The 18,076-nt window shown below is 44.1% G+C and overlaps 1 long non-coding RNA gene across 1 annotated transcript in view; it reads left to right on the forward strand.

Moving 5' to 3' along the window:
* The first annotated feature begins 7,069 nt into the window (after positions 1-7,069).
* LOC125626393 (uncharacterized) overlaps positions 7,070-18,076 on the forward strand; it is a 41,070-nt gene continuing 30,063 nt past the window's right edge. Inside the window, exon 1 of the long non-coding RNA XR_007353762.2 lies at positions 7,070-7,156. This is a non-coding gene — a long non-coding RNA (uncharacterized LOC125626393). The remainder of the gene's footprint in view (positions 7,157-18,076) is intronic.

The raw sequence follows: 18,076 nt of genomic DNA on the forward strand, positions 1-18,076 counted from the left end.
ATGAATATCTAGGCCAAATTCACTTCAGGAGTAGGTGGGTGAAATCCCATTGAAGATTTGGATTGTGCTCACTTGTGCCAACAGTGAATTGGGCTCTGATGGCATCAGGGAACGTGCATATGTAGATGTCTTTGCAGTGCCATAACGCATTGGTGCCAGAAGGAGTCTCCCACAGCCTGCCTTTCAATGTAGAGAGTGAAGGGTGATGAGTCAGCTGGTACCGAAGACCATAGGCTGGGATTTTCAATAGTAAAAAAGGGAATTAGGCACCCCAAACCCATTAAATTCAATTTGATTTGGCTGCCTAACTCCCTTAGGCACATCCCACCATGGAGCACATACACAAGATGGCTGCAATCAAAATAGAAGTCCAGTTCTTCTCTGGTCTCACTCATTAATTGCAATGAGGTTAGGCCAGAGATGAATCTGGAACTCATTCTTCACCTCCCTGTGGCATATACTGGTATCACCCAGTGGGAATTGCCTGAATTCTAAGATACTGGCTGCAAGGAAAATGTCAGATTCACAACGGAACTAAGACAAGCCACCGCTGCTGAGTGCACGGCGTTTCAGGCAAGGACTATAAAGTGAGAGATGTGCTCAGTTCAAGTTCTGTACAGTGAGGCAGGAGTTGTAGGCAAGGTGCTATCTAGAGAGGTACGTGGATATGGGGTGTGGGTGGAACATATACAGCTCTTGATGGGCATTGGTATGAGTGACTGGGCCAGGCGGTGCATTGAGGAAGACATGTGGCTCTCTGCAGAGTGTACATTACAACACAGCATGTTTGTGTGCATGTTTGTTTGAACGTGACACGTCTCACACCATGATATTTTCCAGCACTGGATGACACATGGCTCTGACCTGGGTAAATATGAAATAACAGTAACATATATTTATTACCCTCATTATTTATAACTTTTTGCTCTTGGCTATTTTTACTAACATCTGCTTTGGAACTCACCAGCCAACATACAACATTTGCTTTTAATTAATACAAAGTTTCTTCATCTCTGAGTCCTGGTTGGTTCCCTTTTCCCCCTCCCAGACCACTGGCTCCATCACCACAGTGACCATAATACCTTCAGCTGCCATGACAACACCCAATCATGTGACTGTAAATCCCAGGGCAAGATCCTAAAGCTGCCAAAGTTTGATCATTGTTCCTGCAATAGTGCTGACTCCGGGCCCAAATGATTAGTTATCATCTGCCTTCTGAAGTCTTTTTCCTTCCAGAAAATAAAACACGTATTGAATACGTACTCTTTCCTTATCTACAGGGATTTTCCAATTCTCAGGTGGGACACCATATTTCCAGCTCATGGTGTGAATGTTAGAGTGTGACAGACAGGCACGAAAGTCATCAGTACTCATGAGCGCTCCCTGCTGGCATTCTGAACTAGGCTGGTCTCATGAGTGCTCCCTGCTGCTGCGTGTTGACCTCATCCAAAGAACTAGCCCTTATCACAAAATGTCACCCAATCAGCAGTCTTTTTGTGCTGGCAGGTTGTGATGGCAGAATAGCTCAGTATGTTTAGGAACTGGGGCTTAAATTTCAGTGGGAGTCGGTTGCTTAACTCCTGTAGACTCCTTTGAAAATCCCAGCCTATGTTCTTAGAGAAGTCCATTCCTCCATCCACAACCTGACACGGCAAGAAGACTCCTGGTTGACAAATGCTTCTGTGATATCTTTCAGCAGAAGTTGGCTGGCATGACGGGCAGGTTGTGGTTGGTGGAATGATGTCTGGAGGGACTCCTTCCCCCTGGTTCTCGGCAGAAGTTGGGCTGGTTAATGAATGTTAAACCGGAAAATACAATAATATTCCCAGCTAGAGAGAACAGTCAGAGATGGAACAGAGATATCTTTTGATAAATAGATAAATAACATTTAAAAACATGATCTCACCCACCTTGTCTAATATTCTGCAACGGACATGGCTAAATCTACATTGCATAGAGACTGAGCAGGGCAGAGATAGCCTGGGTAGGGACGTGGGGAGAAAGAGACTCATGCTAGCTAGCTAGATAGCTAGATAGATTAGATTAGAAGATCATGCCAGTGGTTATGGCTGGAAAGGGTTCTAAACCTCTTAAACTCTAAATTTAACCGTATCAAATCTCACTTTATCTATCTCACTTCTCAGTCTCATTATATCCGCCTTCTTTGGACTATCTTCTGCACTAAATACATCTGGGGATGTATACATAGCTGGTGTAAAATGTCATAGCTCCACGGAAAACAATGTACATGGGTTGAGGCTCTGCCCTGTGAACTGCAGGGCCTAAGGAAATTGGGCTCTTGCTTTTAAGTATGGTGGTTGGAACGTTTAATTCTATTCTGTCATCCCTCAGAACAGCAAGCAGGAATGCACTGGTGTCATGTGGAAACCATGGCACGATGATGGATGAAATTAAATCCCTTCATTTGGACATAAACCATGGTAACATAAAATATGCAAAAAATCATGCTTGGTTTTCAATACTGAAAACACAAGGCCCCTCTTGGCAGACTGCAGAGAGGATATTACTCAGATCCAGACATGGTTTTCGTTATTTTAGTGAAGGATAAATACTTATGTGCTGAGATATTCCAGACCCATGCTAACACTGTTGTATATGACTCACACTACAGAATTCTGTGTGGATAGGAAGGACCTAGCTCTGTTCCCAAAGAAGGGCTGGGGAACTCTGCAAAGAGTGGGTTCACGTCATAGAGCCATCAAGATTTATCTGACACTCTCAAGTCTGGAAACTAAACCTCACAAGGATGAGCTTCCTTGACAGTGTTGGGATTGAAGCTTAGCACATTACTCAATTGTGTGTCCTGTGTTTCTCTTTTGTGGCTGGTCCACATATGAGGATAATAGCCTACTAATGCTTCCAGCTAAAGGAGTTGCTCCTGAAGCTCCAATAGTAGAGACTTCTGCTTTTAGTTCTGAAAGTCCCTTGGTTCATTCTATGCTGATGACCCATCAAGCCAAAGGGGTTGTTACAGAAGTGCCACAGCTCATCGTGTGATATATTTCCTGCACCAGCTGAAGCCAGGAGGTGCATGAAAAATGACATGTCAACCAAGATAATTTACACTGCAAACCTCAGAGCTGATTTTGTGTCTGACTCAAGTTTTGGAAGGTTTGGGCTAGTTCTTATTGTGTCATTAATAATTCCTGAAAGGTGTGTTAGAGCTCTTCGGCACTTACCTAAATATAAGTGGCCTGGTTAGCAGGGGTGTTGACTCACAGGTCCTACTGAAGTCAATGGAAACTCTAGGTGTTCAGCACCTTTGACAATGAGGCCACTTATTTAAGGGTCTAAGCTAAGTTAAGGCACATAGGACTGAAAATGTTGGCCTAAGTGACTGGCCCAAAGTGACACCATTGTGGAACCCAGGAGGAGTGTCTCCAGTGCTCTGCTTTAACGGATAGTATCTAATGCTTCTTTAACTCAGATTGGTACCGTTCCAGGAACATTTATAGTGTCAATAACCTAGACCAATTGTTTGGAAAGAGAGGTTCTAATGCACATTCCCATGAGCAGTTAGCTGGAATCCTGATCAAGACCTGGACTCACTGGTTGACTGAAGCAAGCCAGTGGCAGCTTCTAGGGGCAGGGAGCCACTGCAGGGTAGGGCAGGGCTGCGTATGGCACAGAATATCCTGCTTACACAGAGGAAACTCCTTCCTACGCGAGTGGGTCATTTGGACATTTCTTTCTTTTCCTAAACTATTGCAAGGGGTTGGCCACATGCCCATCTTGATTGTTATTAAGCAGGGGCTAAGGGTTTGGGCTCTGTTCATTTCTTGGCGTTCTTAAATGTGCACAAAAGTATGAAACATTTGCTCTTCCCTGACTGTCAGCAGATAGCAGCACTGAGCTGAAAAGCTGGGCAACAGGGAGGGTCCTGAACACTGAAATTTCCAAAACCGCTTTCATTCTTCAATTCATTCCCTCTTTCTGCTGCTTCACCTTCCTCCTGTCACATTGGCCAGGCTCGGTAGAATTCACTCACTCTTCCTCTTTGGGGCAGCTCGGCTGCATTGTGAAGCCAAAGGAATGGCTCGTACTTATGGCCTGGATGGTAATGGGAGCAGAGTTAGGCTAAAATAATACATAAAATAAGAATAATAACTAGTACTTACATAGCACTTTTGCGGCACAGAGAGCAATCCAGATACATAGCTAGAACTCAGTTTCCCCATCTCTAAAATGAGGATAACGATACTGACCCCTTTTGTAAAGCACTTTGATGCAAATCACCATGTCAGAGGCAGGTGTTATTAATTATTATGATTACTACTTACATAAAGCTTTACAGACTTTGGTTTAAACTCTCTTCTGAGGATAACCCAGGTCTTTCAACCCCACCCCATTCTCCAGCAGTTATAAACCAGAAACATCTTACACCATTCAGAAGTAGAGTCTTAGCAAAGAGGTACAGTGAGTCTCATGCCCCTAGCCGTGGGGGTGGAACTAACCGAACTCCTGCTGAGGGCCGGCAGGCAGCTTGTGCACACTCTAAGTCCCATGCTGATTTCGTAGCCTTTTATTTTGCACTTCTGTGAATGACTGTTCAGGGCAAAGGTTATTCAGGCCAAAAATTCAGATAGCCTGTAGCATTGATTCAATCTTCATTATATTCTCCTCCTAGAGACAATAATTATGAGTCTGGATTATTAGAAAATGCTCAATTTTTCTTGGCTAGCTCAAATTAATATTTTTTTAAAAAGGGAATGTCCTGCCTAGATTAAACTGTTTGTTCTAAATTTTCCCAGTGGAGGTTACCAAAATCCCAACAATGTTCCTCTAATTTTATTTGGACGAATGAACAGCACACATGTAGTAGCATGTGGTTACAGCAGAAAAAGGATAAGGCTTTAGCCCCGCCCCACTTCTGTTGCATGATTGTTACTCAGATTGTAATTGTGACCCTCTTTTTATTAAATGTTTGGACAGTGCCTACCCCTATGGAGCTGTGATCTCAATAGGGGCCGCTAGATGCTACCTTTGTGGCTAAGTTAATAACCATAATAATTAGCAGGCCAATTTAAAACATGTGTTGTGATTACCCCCTCTAGCACTGACTGGGATCTGAGCAATTAGCTGCTGGTAACGGGAGAATCAGCAGAGAGCATAAGGTCTGCACGCCACATAAGTTGCACTAAAGGCGTGATCCAAAGCCCACTGAAGTCAGTAGAAAAACTCACATTCAGCAGACTTTGGATCAAGGCATAAGAGGTGCCAAAGGTCTTGTGCTGGATGTCTGCACAGCAGGAACCTCATCTTGGGGTGCTTATTGTTAGCATGGTAGCACCAAGTGTACCCAACGGAACAAGGTGAGAGTGCATTTAATAGTCCAAACAAACTTAGTACAGCCAGAGCCTGCACATAGCAGCTCTTGCCTCACCTAGATCTGGCTGCACGTGGCCCCACCCATCACAGGGGCATGCTCTTTTAGGCCCCTTGCCCCTTTCTCGATCCATACCCACATGCAGCCCAGCTCACAGAGGCGGAGAAGCCCAATACAACCTCTTGTACCCTGATCCTGCAAACAGTGATACATGTGCTTTCCTTTACGCAGGTGAGTGCTCTCGTTGAAGCCAAGAGGAGCGTTTATTTATGAAGAATTAGGTGCACGCAGAAACCTTTGCAGGATTGGTGCCAGAGCAATCATTGGTCTCCCTAATCACTTGGGGGGATGGTTTCATTTTTTATGATGTTCTATGTTTTAACTCAACATCTGCTGTTGCAAAACCCCTTCTCCAGGGGGCCCTACTGATGTGCATGTTGCTCTGGCCTCAGCCATGTGCTCCTCTCGAGTACAAATCCCCCCTCTCTTCCATTCCCAATTCCCTCCCGCCCATCTCCAGCAGTGATTTATGATCCTTTGCACAGTGTAATCTGCATTTCTATCACCTGCCAGAGCTAATGGAGCATGCAGAGACCAGACGAGATTGGCCAGTCTCACTCATTCACTTTTCTTTTTCCTCTTCAGCCTTCTGCTCTGCCAAAAAAGTGAAGGGCTGAACGCTGAGATTCAGTGATGAATCTATGAAAGTGCTTTTTTTCTTGGGAAAACGTGCTCCCATCCCTTCCTTCTCGATTTGGTGTCTGCTCTGCACACCCTCCCTGGATGGACATGGCTGTTCTAGCAATAGTAGCTGCACATGGGAAATAGAACTTGTCAGTCATGTTCTTTCTGGTGGCAGGGGGAAGTACATCTTAGTACAGTGAAGTGAGTTTAACACAGACATGGGACCAAGCTGAATAGTGTAGACGCAGCACGGGTCTGTATTTCAAAGTTCAGCGATGCTCATGTCCAGAGGTTCAATCCATTCTCAGGGACCTGATACTCCCATTCAAACTCATAGAATCCTAGAATATCAGGGTTGGAAGAGACCTCAGGAGGTCATCTAGTCCAACCCCCTGCTCAAAGCAGGACCAAACCCATGCTGACCTTGGGCACAGATCCAGAAAAGCACCTAAGCAAATGCATAGCTTTAGGCACTTTAATAGTCCTATTGACTTCTATGGAACTATTCACATGCTTAAAGTTATGCACATGCTTTGCTAGATGGGGGCGCCAATCCAAACGTAGACCGTATTGCAGCTCTTAGACCCTCAAGCATTCAAAAATCATGTGAGGGTTCCTCTTCCCCTGCAAAAAATCACAAGATAGGCTTAAAAATCACGAGCTGTTTATTTTTTAATACAGGTTGGCTGCTTTTTACTTTCCTTCTAGGTTTTGAACCTTATGGGCTGCTGTCTTCAAGCTTCTCTCTATAACCATGAGGGCTAGAAACTTACTCTTTTTTTTTTAACTGAAAGCTGAGATTCTCACTGTAGGCTGCTGCATCCCATCATCAGCCGGGGTAAAATAATCAGCACACCCAGTTCAGTTTGTAGCCTCTACTTCAGGACCCTGTTCATTCTTTGCCAACACACACAGAGGTACAAAGGGAAACACTGAGCAATAACATAAAGCAATGGTTCTCAACTCAGGGTACGCAGAGGTCTTCCAGAGGGTAAATCAACTCATTTAGATATTTGCCTAGTTTTACAACAGGCTACATAAAAAGCACTAGTAAACTCAGGACAAACTAAGATTCTCTACAGACAATGACTTGTTTATACTGCTCTATATACTATGCACTGAAATGTAAGTATAATATTTATATTCCAATTGATTTATTTTATAATTACATGGTAAAAGGGAGAAAGAAAGCATTTTTTTCAGTAATAGTGTGGCTGGGACACTTTTGTATTTTTATGTGTGATTTTGTAGGCAAGTAGTTTTTAAGGGAGGTGAAACTTGGGGGTAGGCAAGACAAATCAGACTCCTGAAAGGGGTGCAGTAGTCTGGAAAGGCTGAGAGCCACTGACATAAAGTAACAGTTGTGTTCCTAACTAAGACTGTAGGGCCAGATTAATGGCCAAAACCATCTGTGATCTGGGGGGGGTTCCACATGGCCTGCTTGCCCTCTCATAGTCTTCTGCTGTAACCACAGGAGAGTGTACTCCAAGCCTTCTCCTGGTCCTAGCCTTCTGCCTGGAGCTAGGCCCCTCCTTTATATCCCCTACCCGGGAATCATCAAACACAATCATTTCATGTGGTTCAGCTGAGTCAGATGATTCCCAGCACCTGCTCGCTGGCCTTCTCCCCGGCCATAAGGGGGCAGACCACCCTGATGTTCACATAATCCCATGACTCGAGGAGCTGGGGCTTTAAAAAAAATATCAAATACTGTGAGACTCACCATAAAATCATGGCCGTAGCAACACTACTACTGCCAGCAGTGGAACTACTTGAGGAATAAGTTACTACTCAACCTGTGGCAGAATCTGGCCCGAAGATAGAGGCCGTTTGCAAATTTGGCTCCTGTTCTCTTCCAAAATGGGGGTGTATTCACATGCATGATTTTGGATAAGAACTGTGTCTCATTTTCAAAGATGCCACACTCCTCCGAAATCTGATATTAACATGAAACATCTGTCACATAGCAGAATGCCCTTCCATCAGAGTTTGTAAGAGATTGTGTATCTCACACACACACACACACACACACACAAAACCCACCTACCAACTTTTCACTCATCTTTTTCAAGACAAAAATGTAGGGCAAAGAACCCAGAATGAAGCATACAAGAAAAATAACACAACAGCAACTGCTTAAGCAGAGGTGCAGGGTCCATTCCAGAGGCATACACGAAATTTTGTATGGCGTCCGTTAATGGTGCAGCAAATAAACTCATGGCAAATACTGTAACTTGGCTGGGTTTTAAAGAGTCTGGATAATTTTATGGCCATCAATAATATTTGTGGTTTTGCAGGGTTGTTGTTTTATTTTTTTTTAAAAAAAACCCTCATCTAATTCCCTGCTACGGGCTATTGGGGTCAGAAAAGAATATTTTCACCCATGTACAATATTGGACAATTGACCTGGTGTAATATACAGGGATCTATGGCCTTCCTCTGAAGCATAAAATCAAGGTCTTGGGTCCCTATCTTCACAGAACTCCATGGCCTGGGGCCAGGGTACCTAAAAGATCATCTGAAGCTCCAGGATAAAGACCATGGTTGACAACTATGCCCCTCTGGAGCTGGAGGAGTAATGTGGAGTGTACCCCTGGTGGCATGAGCGGAGGGATGCGCTGGCTGCCCAAGTACACACCTCGGGTTTCTGATGGAATAACGCTTGCGTGACTATCCAGTCCTGGTAGTTGCACCGCTGTGGCTGCGCTCTATTTTTAGCATGCTAGCTCAACCAGAGTTAGCACAGGTATGTCTACTCAAGCTGGAATTTATACCTTCCAGCTCCATTGTAGACCTAACCTATGTTTGGCCTCTTCTTCCTTCCCCCATGTTGGCAGGGAGAAGTCTCCAGCAGGAGGCTAACTGGCACGGAATGAAGAATACGCAGGGATAGATTTTGCCATGCCTCAGAATTTCACTCTGCTTGTGCCCATGACACTATTCAGAGCCTGTGATACTGGGAAACCATGACATATGAACACACAAATACATCCTCGGGAAAATCCACCTTGATGAAAAATCCCCTGGCAGAAACCTTTTGGTGCTTCTGACTGGGGAGTTTGTGCAGGGAAAGTTGGGATTGTGGCCTTTTCTTCCCAAATAAAATCTTTGAAAAATCGATTAACTTTGCCTGTAGAGGAATTTTAGATGCAGGAAACTCCAGTCTGTTGCAATTGCTCAGTTTCTCTTTGACAAGCCCCTTCACCTCCTAAGGCCAACAATCTCCATGGCACTCTAGTACTCTCAAAAGGGTTGCTTAACATTGCATCATGTAGTAAACGAGAACCACCCCATGTCAAAGGGTTACTAGGTTTGCCATGCTGGTTTCCTAGCTACTGCACTGCAGAGATGGCATGACTTTGGTCTGGAGGCAGAAGTTTCAGGTTTCTATTCTATTACAAAGTGTGTTTGTGGGAGAGATGTGGGGTGGGAGGGCAGACTCTGACATCCACATGGACCACAGTGTACTTTCAATCTCTTGGCAAAGCCAGGTTAGTTTTGTGTCCCCTTCTTCACCTTTTGTCACCATGGTGTTTTTCATTTAATCAGCCTGCATGTAATATAAATGGTGTGAAATGACACTGACTTTGCAAAGTTCAACAAGGACATTAGACCAAATGTCGAAAATTAGGTACCAAAGGGGAGCTTTTCAGAGGCAGAAATAGGAGTTAGGTGCCCTTGACTTTCAAATCTTTTTGTGATTCTTGGGCCTTTGACAATCTACCTCCCTCCAGTCAAATTTAGACAGATGATCAAGTTGCCCTGATTTCCAGAGTTGCCTTGCGTATCGATACCCAGCCACAGCATTTTATGCGAGATTAAAATTACTAAGCATGATCTTCAGGCAAGGACTGTACAGCCCAGAAAAGAAAAGCTACAGAATCTCCTCACATTCCTTAATCCTCATAATCGGCTTCTTCTCCCTTAAGCGTTTCAAAGTCTCAAGACCAGATCCCCATCTGAGCCCCAATGCAGTAAAGCACCTAATCATATCCTTAACTTTAAGATCATCCTTAACTTCCACTTATTTCAATGGGAGTTAAGCATGTGCTTAAAGATAGACACATGCTTAAGCATCTTTCCTAATTAAGCAGGGCCTTTGTGATGTCAGTGGAGCCAGTTGGCACCAGCTGAGACTCTGTCCTCCTCTGCCCTCTTCAAGATTCCCTATAAGGATATGAGTTAGTTTCAGAGAACCCATATTGTTTAGGTGACCAGCCAAAACAAACCAACACGGATTTTGTATAATCAGGTATCGAATAATCACAGAGAGCCGTTTGTGATCATTCCACCAAGTAAAAACAATAAAACTCACAATACCAAATCCTTGAGTAAACCCCAGGCATTTGCAATGTGCTTTCAGAGATTTCCAGAGCCAAAAGAGACGTGAAATTCACCAAATCTGTTTTTTGCTGCGAATCATTCAGGAATCTCCAATGCTGCATCGCACAGAGGGCTGTGAGGATCCATCAATTAGAGTTTTAAATCTCTGAATGGAAGGGGCTATAGAAAAAGCAAACCAGATTTATTATTATAATCATTATTATTCAAATACTGTGGTAACGCTGGGTAAAATTTTCAAAGGCATCCAAGTTCCTTAGGAGCCTAAATCAATGGGTCAGGCTCCTAGGTCATGTAGACACTTTTGAAAAATTCACCCACTCTAATAAGATGCCATGTTTGCAGCAATTATGGTCCAAACCAGAGGGCAGTGGGTTAGGATCCAAGACCTTGGTTCTTCTCCTAGCTCTACAGGGAAAGTCACTTCACTGCTCTATGCCTCTGTTTCTGCTCCTTCTCTTTGACCTGGTCTACACCTAAATTTAGTTCAACCTAGCTACTTCACTCAGGGCTGCAAAACATTTAGCGCCCTGGGTGCGGTAGTTAGGTTGAGCTAACCCCCACTGCAGACACAGGTATGTTGATGGAAGAATTCTTGAAGAGGTGGATAACCTACGTCAACAGAAAAACCCTTTCTGTCAACGTAGGAAGCATCTACACTACTGCACTGCAGCTGGGCTGCTGTAGCCACGGCAGTGGAGACATACCCTGTGTCTGTCTTGTCTATTTAGATGATAAACTTTTTAGGGCAGGGACCTTTTCTTTCACTGTGTGTTTGTAGTGTCTAGTACAATGAGGTCCCTAGGTGCTATTGGACAAAGAAATAATAACAATAAAGGGGTTTTGCTAAGTTAGTAATATTTACCTGTGTTGTCAAGTGTTCTGAGCTCTTTGGATGAAAGGGTCTATGCAATGCCAAGTACTGCGTTGTTATTATTGCTATTGACAATGTAAATGGCAGCACCATAATGAGACAACAGCATCAGGTCTCTGGGAGACAGAGGGTGGGGAGACGCTAATGCACGCAGTCAAGTTACATCTTGTAGTATTAGTGCGTGCTTGGGTGAGTGGTTCTGACATCTAGAACATGAACCAGATGTCCCCTTTCTTACCCCATATGTTGTAGATGAGAGATTTGAATTAATTTATGTGGAAATAATGGCTATTTTGCTATTGCTGAAACTCTGGGTAGCAGGCAGGGTGGCAGAAGTTGACGGCAGCCTCTTTGTCTTAAAAAATTCTAGAAACAAACCTCCCCATCTCTGTTGCTAACCAACCTTTCTTCATTTCCTGCCCCACCTTCACCATCATGTTTTGGTTGTCAAAAAACTGACGAATGTTGGGATTTTGTGGGTTTGTTTTTTTCAGTGAAAACACAAAAACTTCAGATGAAGACATATATTGCCTCATGCCAATTTCTGTTTGTCAAAACTGGCCATAATCCATCGGAAAAAAAAGTTTTGATTATTTTTTTTTTACCAGATCTAATGACGAACCATTGATTGGGAGACAATTGGGTCTAATGCTAGAGCAGTGGACTGAGTGTCAGGACTCCTGGGTTCTATTCTAGACCGTGGCACTGACTCACAGTGTGACTTTGGGCAAGCCACATCCCTTTTCTGGCCTCAATTTCCCTATGTGTAAAATGAGGATAATGACAGTGGAAATAACAGAGGGATATCAAGAAGAGTAATTATGTAAAAGTTCTTTGAGATGGTAGGAAGGAAGATGGGAAAGAATTATTATAGCCTTAGCAGTTGTGGTAGCACTAAGGGAGAGGGATTTGGGGTTGATAAATGCTCATCATTTTCATATCATAATTGCCCATAATGTGCTCAACAGCTGGCTTCTGAGCTCTGGGATACACTTAAGTGTGTTTGTTTGGGGTAGGAGAGGCTGGGGATTGTGGCTATGAAGGGCTCTTCACTCCTTTTCACCTTGAGGTGAGTGACATTTTTTAACTGTGTGCATGCGTGTGTGTGAGAGAGAGATGCAGATTGAGTGACATCAAAACATTTTGCTAATTTTTGTGGATTTCATGAAGTTGTTTCATTTAACAAAAACAAAAAACCCATGAACCCTAAAAAATTGTTTTTATTTCCACATTTTTTAAATTAAAAATTTAGATTTGTTCATGTGAGCTGACTGTGTTTGGAAATTTGCTTTCTTTTTCTTTAATATTAAAAAATGCTCCAGATCAAAGTGAAACATTTTGGTTTATTTCAAATGAAGGCTTGAAATCATCACACTTTTATTGGTAACTGTCAATTTCATCATATGCACACAAACCAATGGAAAAATATTTCCATCTATAATAATAAAAGTTTACAGAGTGGCAAAGTAAGAAAAATGCTGCCTGAAAACTTCTTAGAGTTTGGTTTAAGGATATTTATTTTGTTTATTTTGACATGTGATGTTGACAATTTATGTTTTAACTGTTATAGAGCTTTAACTTTCTGAATCCCAACATCTACCATCATTAAATAATTATTGTCTGACCCCTCATAGTTTCCCACAACTGTGAAAATTTAAATTGACAAAAATAAAAAAAATTCTTAAAATAATCAACATTGTCCATCAAAATTATAAAAACATAAACAGTGAATTCTACCAAGTCTAAGTATCCTGCACCATAGGAGGAAAAGCATCTCCGTCATTCGGCCTCCACTCAGTCCTATTTAGAGATGGTTGCAATTTTCTGAATTTTGAAATTCAACCTTTTAAATTTTTTTGAAAATTTGATTTTTATTTTGTTGGGTAGAAAAGAAAACATAATTTCATTTAAAAATACTGCGACTTCTTTCAAACACTGATAGAACTGGTTGAAATTTTTTCACCAATTCAAAAATGTTGACAAGATACTGAAATTTAAAATGAAACAGTAGAATCTTTCAAAAAGTGTCTATGAAATTGTTAATTCCCAAACACACACCCGAAACCAGCTCTAGTCACCCCTTCCCCGAGTTCATACATATTCTGGGGGGCCGACTCTATTATTTGTATTCCAGTAGTACCTAGAGACCACATTGGGATCTGTGTCCCATTGTGCTGTACACTACATGTGGGCATCAAAAAAACAGCACCTGCCTCAGAGAACCTACAATCTAGAGAGACAAACAGTGTGAGAAAGGAGTATGATCATCTCTGTTTTATAGATGAGGCGTTCACAACCAGGGCTTGTGGTTGGAGCAGGCATCAGAGATGAACCACGGGTCAGAGCTGGCTTTGGGTGTCAGAGACCAGAGGCAGGGATCAAGAACAAGGCAGGAACCAAGAACAGGTCAAGAAGGCAGGAGTCAGGCAAGAAAGCTGGGTCCAGTGTAGCAGCCAGCCAGGGATTTAGTTCTAAAGACAACTTCCTGTACCTCCTCTTGCCTTAAATAGCGCAGCAGGACCAACCGTTGGTGCTGGGCATTCCTCCAGGCAGGACACCCAGTGACGGTGCCTCTATGGGGCCGGGGTTCCATTAGCCAGTCGGCCCACTAGTTACTAGCAAGCTGCTGGGTGGCAGCTGGGATGTGGCAGTTGCCTGGGGGCCTGCAGACCCCAGCACGAGACCTGTGGCTCCTCACCTTGAGAGATTAAGTGCCCTTGCCTAGGGTCACAAAGGGAATGTGTGAAACCAGATCTCCTGAGTCCTACTCCATTGCCTCATCCACAAGCCCGTCCTTCCTCCTTTTGTAGAGATGCAGTTGATTTGGGGCCCAGTCCAGCGCAGTGTTTAGATCCCCAAGCTCCTCACTGACACTGGTGGGAACAGAGGGTGCTCAGCACCTGGCGGCATTGAGCCTTTCCAGGACTGTATATGGAAAGCACAAAAGCCTCTTGCAGTTGGCAGCTCACCAAGGCATTCTTGGCACCGCATCCTGCATTGCCTGGGCTCTGAGTACCCACTGCTACCAGCACTTTCTCAATCACATGTTGTCTGAATACAAAGTGATCCACAAGATACTGCCTGCTCTCCACATCTCACCCATCCCTTCCCCCCACACGGCTACTTTTCAGCACCTTCCCCGTGCAGCGTGGCTTCCGCTGAAGCATCCATCACCTGCCGTATCGAGTAGCCAACATCATCTTTCAGTGCATTAGTGCCTCCAGCACGGCTAGAACACACCTCTGACAGGGGGTGGAGAGGACGGTGTGTATGCAGGGAGACTCCTATACAAGCCAATGCCCCTCAAAAGCACGAGCATTTTTGTTTGAACAGGCGGAGCCTGGGTGTGCTGAAGCCTCCCTTTCATCACCCGGTATTAGGCCCAAAGCGCTACCTCTTTGAATATGTACACAGCACATTCCATACCCTGTCACCAGGATGAGAGATTTGTCAGGCTTCTCAGAGGCCTGGCACCTGGGGTACAGAGCAATGCTGGCTTTTCAGCTAAAAGTGCATAACGCCTTTTTTTCCCCCCCATTGGGGAGCGTTCTCCTTCCCCACTGTTTCCCCTCCCCAACCTGAATGAGCACTTCTTTCAGTAATGGGTTTTTTCCACCTGGTTGACTTGATGAAAGGTTTATGAGTTGACATTATGTGCGAGAAGAACAAAGCGAGCGTGGGGATGTGTGTGTGTGCAGGGATGTGGGTGGAGGGAGAGCTTGACAGAGCTGCTGAAAACTTTATTACAAACCAAGAGACATTAGGAGCAATAAATCAGTCAGGTGCTCGCTATTAACCAGCGGGAAATGCCGCTGCAGAATTAGATGGAAAATATGCAGGGCTGTGTTTCAGAGGTGCTGGACACCAAAAGCTTCCATTGACTTAGCACCTCTGAAGATTGGACTGGTGAGACAGAAAGAAAGAAGGAGAAACTGCTGAGCACCCATCTCTGAAAAGCAGGCCCCTTGAAAGTGTCTCAATTCGTACATTCCAAAATTGAGCCATCCAGAACCCCATTCCCTACTCACATTGAACAGGAGGGCCAAATCGCACCTAGAGCTGCAGCTAGCCAGAGATGTCAAGAGTAACAAGAAGGGTTTCTTCAGGTATGTTGGCAACAAGAAGAAAGCCAAGGAAAGTGTGGGCCCCTTACTGAATGAGGGAGGCAACCTAGTGACAGAGGATGTGGAAAAAGCTAATGTACTCAATGCTTTTTTTGCCTCTGTTTTCACTAACAAGGTCAGCTCCCAGACTGCTGCGCTGGGCATCGCAAAATGGGGAAGAGATGGCCAGCCCTCTGTGGAGATAGAGGTGGTTAGGGACTATTTAGAAAAGCTGGACGTGCACAAGTCCATGGGGCCGGATGAGTTGCATCCGAGAGTGCTGAAGGAATTGGCGGCTGTGATTGCAGAGCCATCGGCCATTATCTTTGAAAACTCGTGGCGAACGGGGGAAGTCCCGGATGACTGGAAAAAGGCTAATGTAGTGCCAATCTTTAAAAAAGGGAAGAAGGAGGATCCTGGGAACTACAGGCCAGTCAGCCTCACCTCAGTCCCTGGAAAAATCATGGAGCAGGTCCTCAAAGAATCAATCCTGAAGCACTTGCATGAGAGGAAAGTGATCAGGAACAGCCAGCATGGATTCACCAAGGGAAGGTCATGCCTGACTAATCTAATCGCCTTTTATGATGAGATTACTGGTTCTGTGGATGAAGGGAAAGCAGTGGATGTATTGTTTCTTGACTTTAGCAAAGCTTTTGACACGGTCTCCCACAGTATTCTTGTCAGCAAGTTAAGGAAGTATGGGCTGGAAGAATGCACTATAAGGTGGGTAGAAAGCTGGCTAGATTGTCGGGCTCAACGGGTAGTGATCAATGGCTCCATGTCTAGTTGGCAGCCGGTATCAAGTGGAGTGCCCCAAGGGTCGGTCCTGGGGCCAGTTTTGTTCAATATCTTCATAAATGATCTGGAGGATGGTGTGGATTGCACTCTCAGCAAATTTGCGGATGATACTAAACTGGGAGGAGTGGTAGATACGCTGGAGGGGAGGGATAGGATACAGAAAGACCTGGACAAATTGGAGGATTGGGCCAAAAGAAATCTGATGAGGTTCAATAAGGATAAGTGCAGGGTCCTGCACTTAGGACGGAAGAACCCAATGCACAGCTACAGACTAGGGACCGAATGGCTAGGCAGCAGTTCTGCGGAAAAGGACCTAGGGGTGACAGTGGACGAGAAGCTGGATATGAGTCAGCAGTGTGCCCTTGTTGCCAAGAAGGCCAATGGCATTTTGGGATGTATAAGTAGGGGCATAGCGAGCAGATCGAGGGACGTGATCGTTCCCCTCTATTTGACATTGGTGAGGCCTCATCTGGAGTACTGTGTCCAGTTTTGGGCCCCACACTTCAAGAAGGATGTGGATAAATTGGAGAGAGTCCAGCGAAGGGCAACAAAAATGATTAGGGGTCTGGAACACATGAGTTATGAGGAGAGGCTGAGGGAGCTGGGATTGTTTAGCCTGCAGAAGAGAAGAATGAGGGGGGATTTGATAGCTGCTTTCAACTACCTGAAAGGGGGTTCCAAAGAGGATGGCTCTAGACTGTTCTCAATGGTAGCAGATGACAGAACGAGGAGTAATGGTCTCAAGCTGCAGTGGGGGAGGTTTAGATTGGATATTAGGAAAAACTTTTTCACTAAGAGGGTGGTGAAACACTGGAATGCGTTACCTAGGGAGGTGGTAGAATCTCCTTCCTTAGAGGTTTTTAAGGTCAGGCTTGACAAAGCCCTGGCTGGGATGATTTAACTGGGAATTGGTCCTGCTTCGAGCAGGGGGTTGGACTAGATGACCTTCTGGGGTCCCTTCCAACCCTTATATTCTATGATTTTAGGGTATATATAAAATAGTGATGGGGGAGACCGTCAAAGGCACAAATTGAAATTAAGCACCCATCTCCCATTGACTTTCAATGGGGGTTGGGCATCTATCTGCCCTTTGAAAATCTTCCCATCTCTATCTACAGGAGTTAGGAACCTATCCTGCTTAGGAGCTTCTGATATACTTTTTAAAATTGCTGTTAATTTTTATGTCTTTTGCTAGTTGCTCTTCAGTTTTGTTTTGGTTTTTGGCCTGGCTAATTCTGCTTTTACACGTCGCTTGGCAGAGTGTATGCTCCTTTCTATTTTCCTCAGTAGGTTTTGACTTCCCATTTTTAAAAGATGTCTTTTTGTCTCTAACCGCCTCTTTTACTTTGTTGTTTAGCGAGTGGCATTTTTTGGGTCCTTTCTGTTTTTTTTATTTGGGGTCTACATCTAGTTTGAGCCTCTATTGCGGTGTTTTTAGAACGTTTCCGTGCTGCTTGCAGGTATTTCACTCTTGTGACTGCCTTTTAATTTCTGTTTAACTAGCCTCCTCATTTTTGTGTAGTTACCCTTTTTGAAGTGAAATGTTACTGTGGTGGGCTTCTGTGGTATTTCCCTCCCTAAAAGGATGTTAAATTTAGTTACATGATGGTCGTTATTACCAGCAGTTCAACTATATTCACCTCTTGGACTAGATGCTGTACTCCACTTAGGGCTAAATCAAGAATTCTCTCTCCCCTTGTGGGTTTCAGGTCTAGCTGTCCCAAGAAGCAGTCATTAACAGTGTCTAGAAATTTTATCTCCATCCCGTCCTGAGGTGACATATTCCCAGTCAGAATGGGGATAGCTGAAATCCCACATTATTAATCAGTTAAGAACAAGATCACATTCAAAGGAAACTACTGCAAGGGAGACATAATTTAATTAGCCCAAGGGAATATGGCTAGGAAACCAGAGCTAACAAAATCCGTA

The sequence above is a fragment of the Caretta caretta genome, chromosome 26, assembly GCF_965140235.1.
Source record: "Caretta caretta isolate rCarCar2 chromosome 26, rCarCar1.hap1, whole genome shotgun sequence".
Classification (NCBI taxonomy): domain Eukaryota; kingdom Metazoa; phylum Chordata; order Testudines; family Cheloniidae; genus Caretta; species Caretta caretta.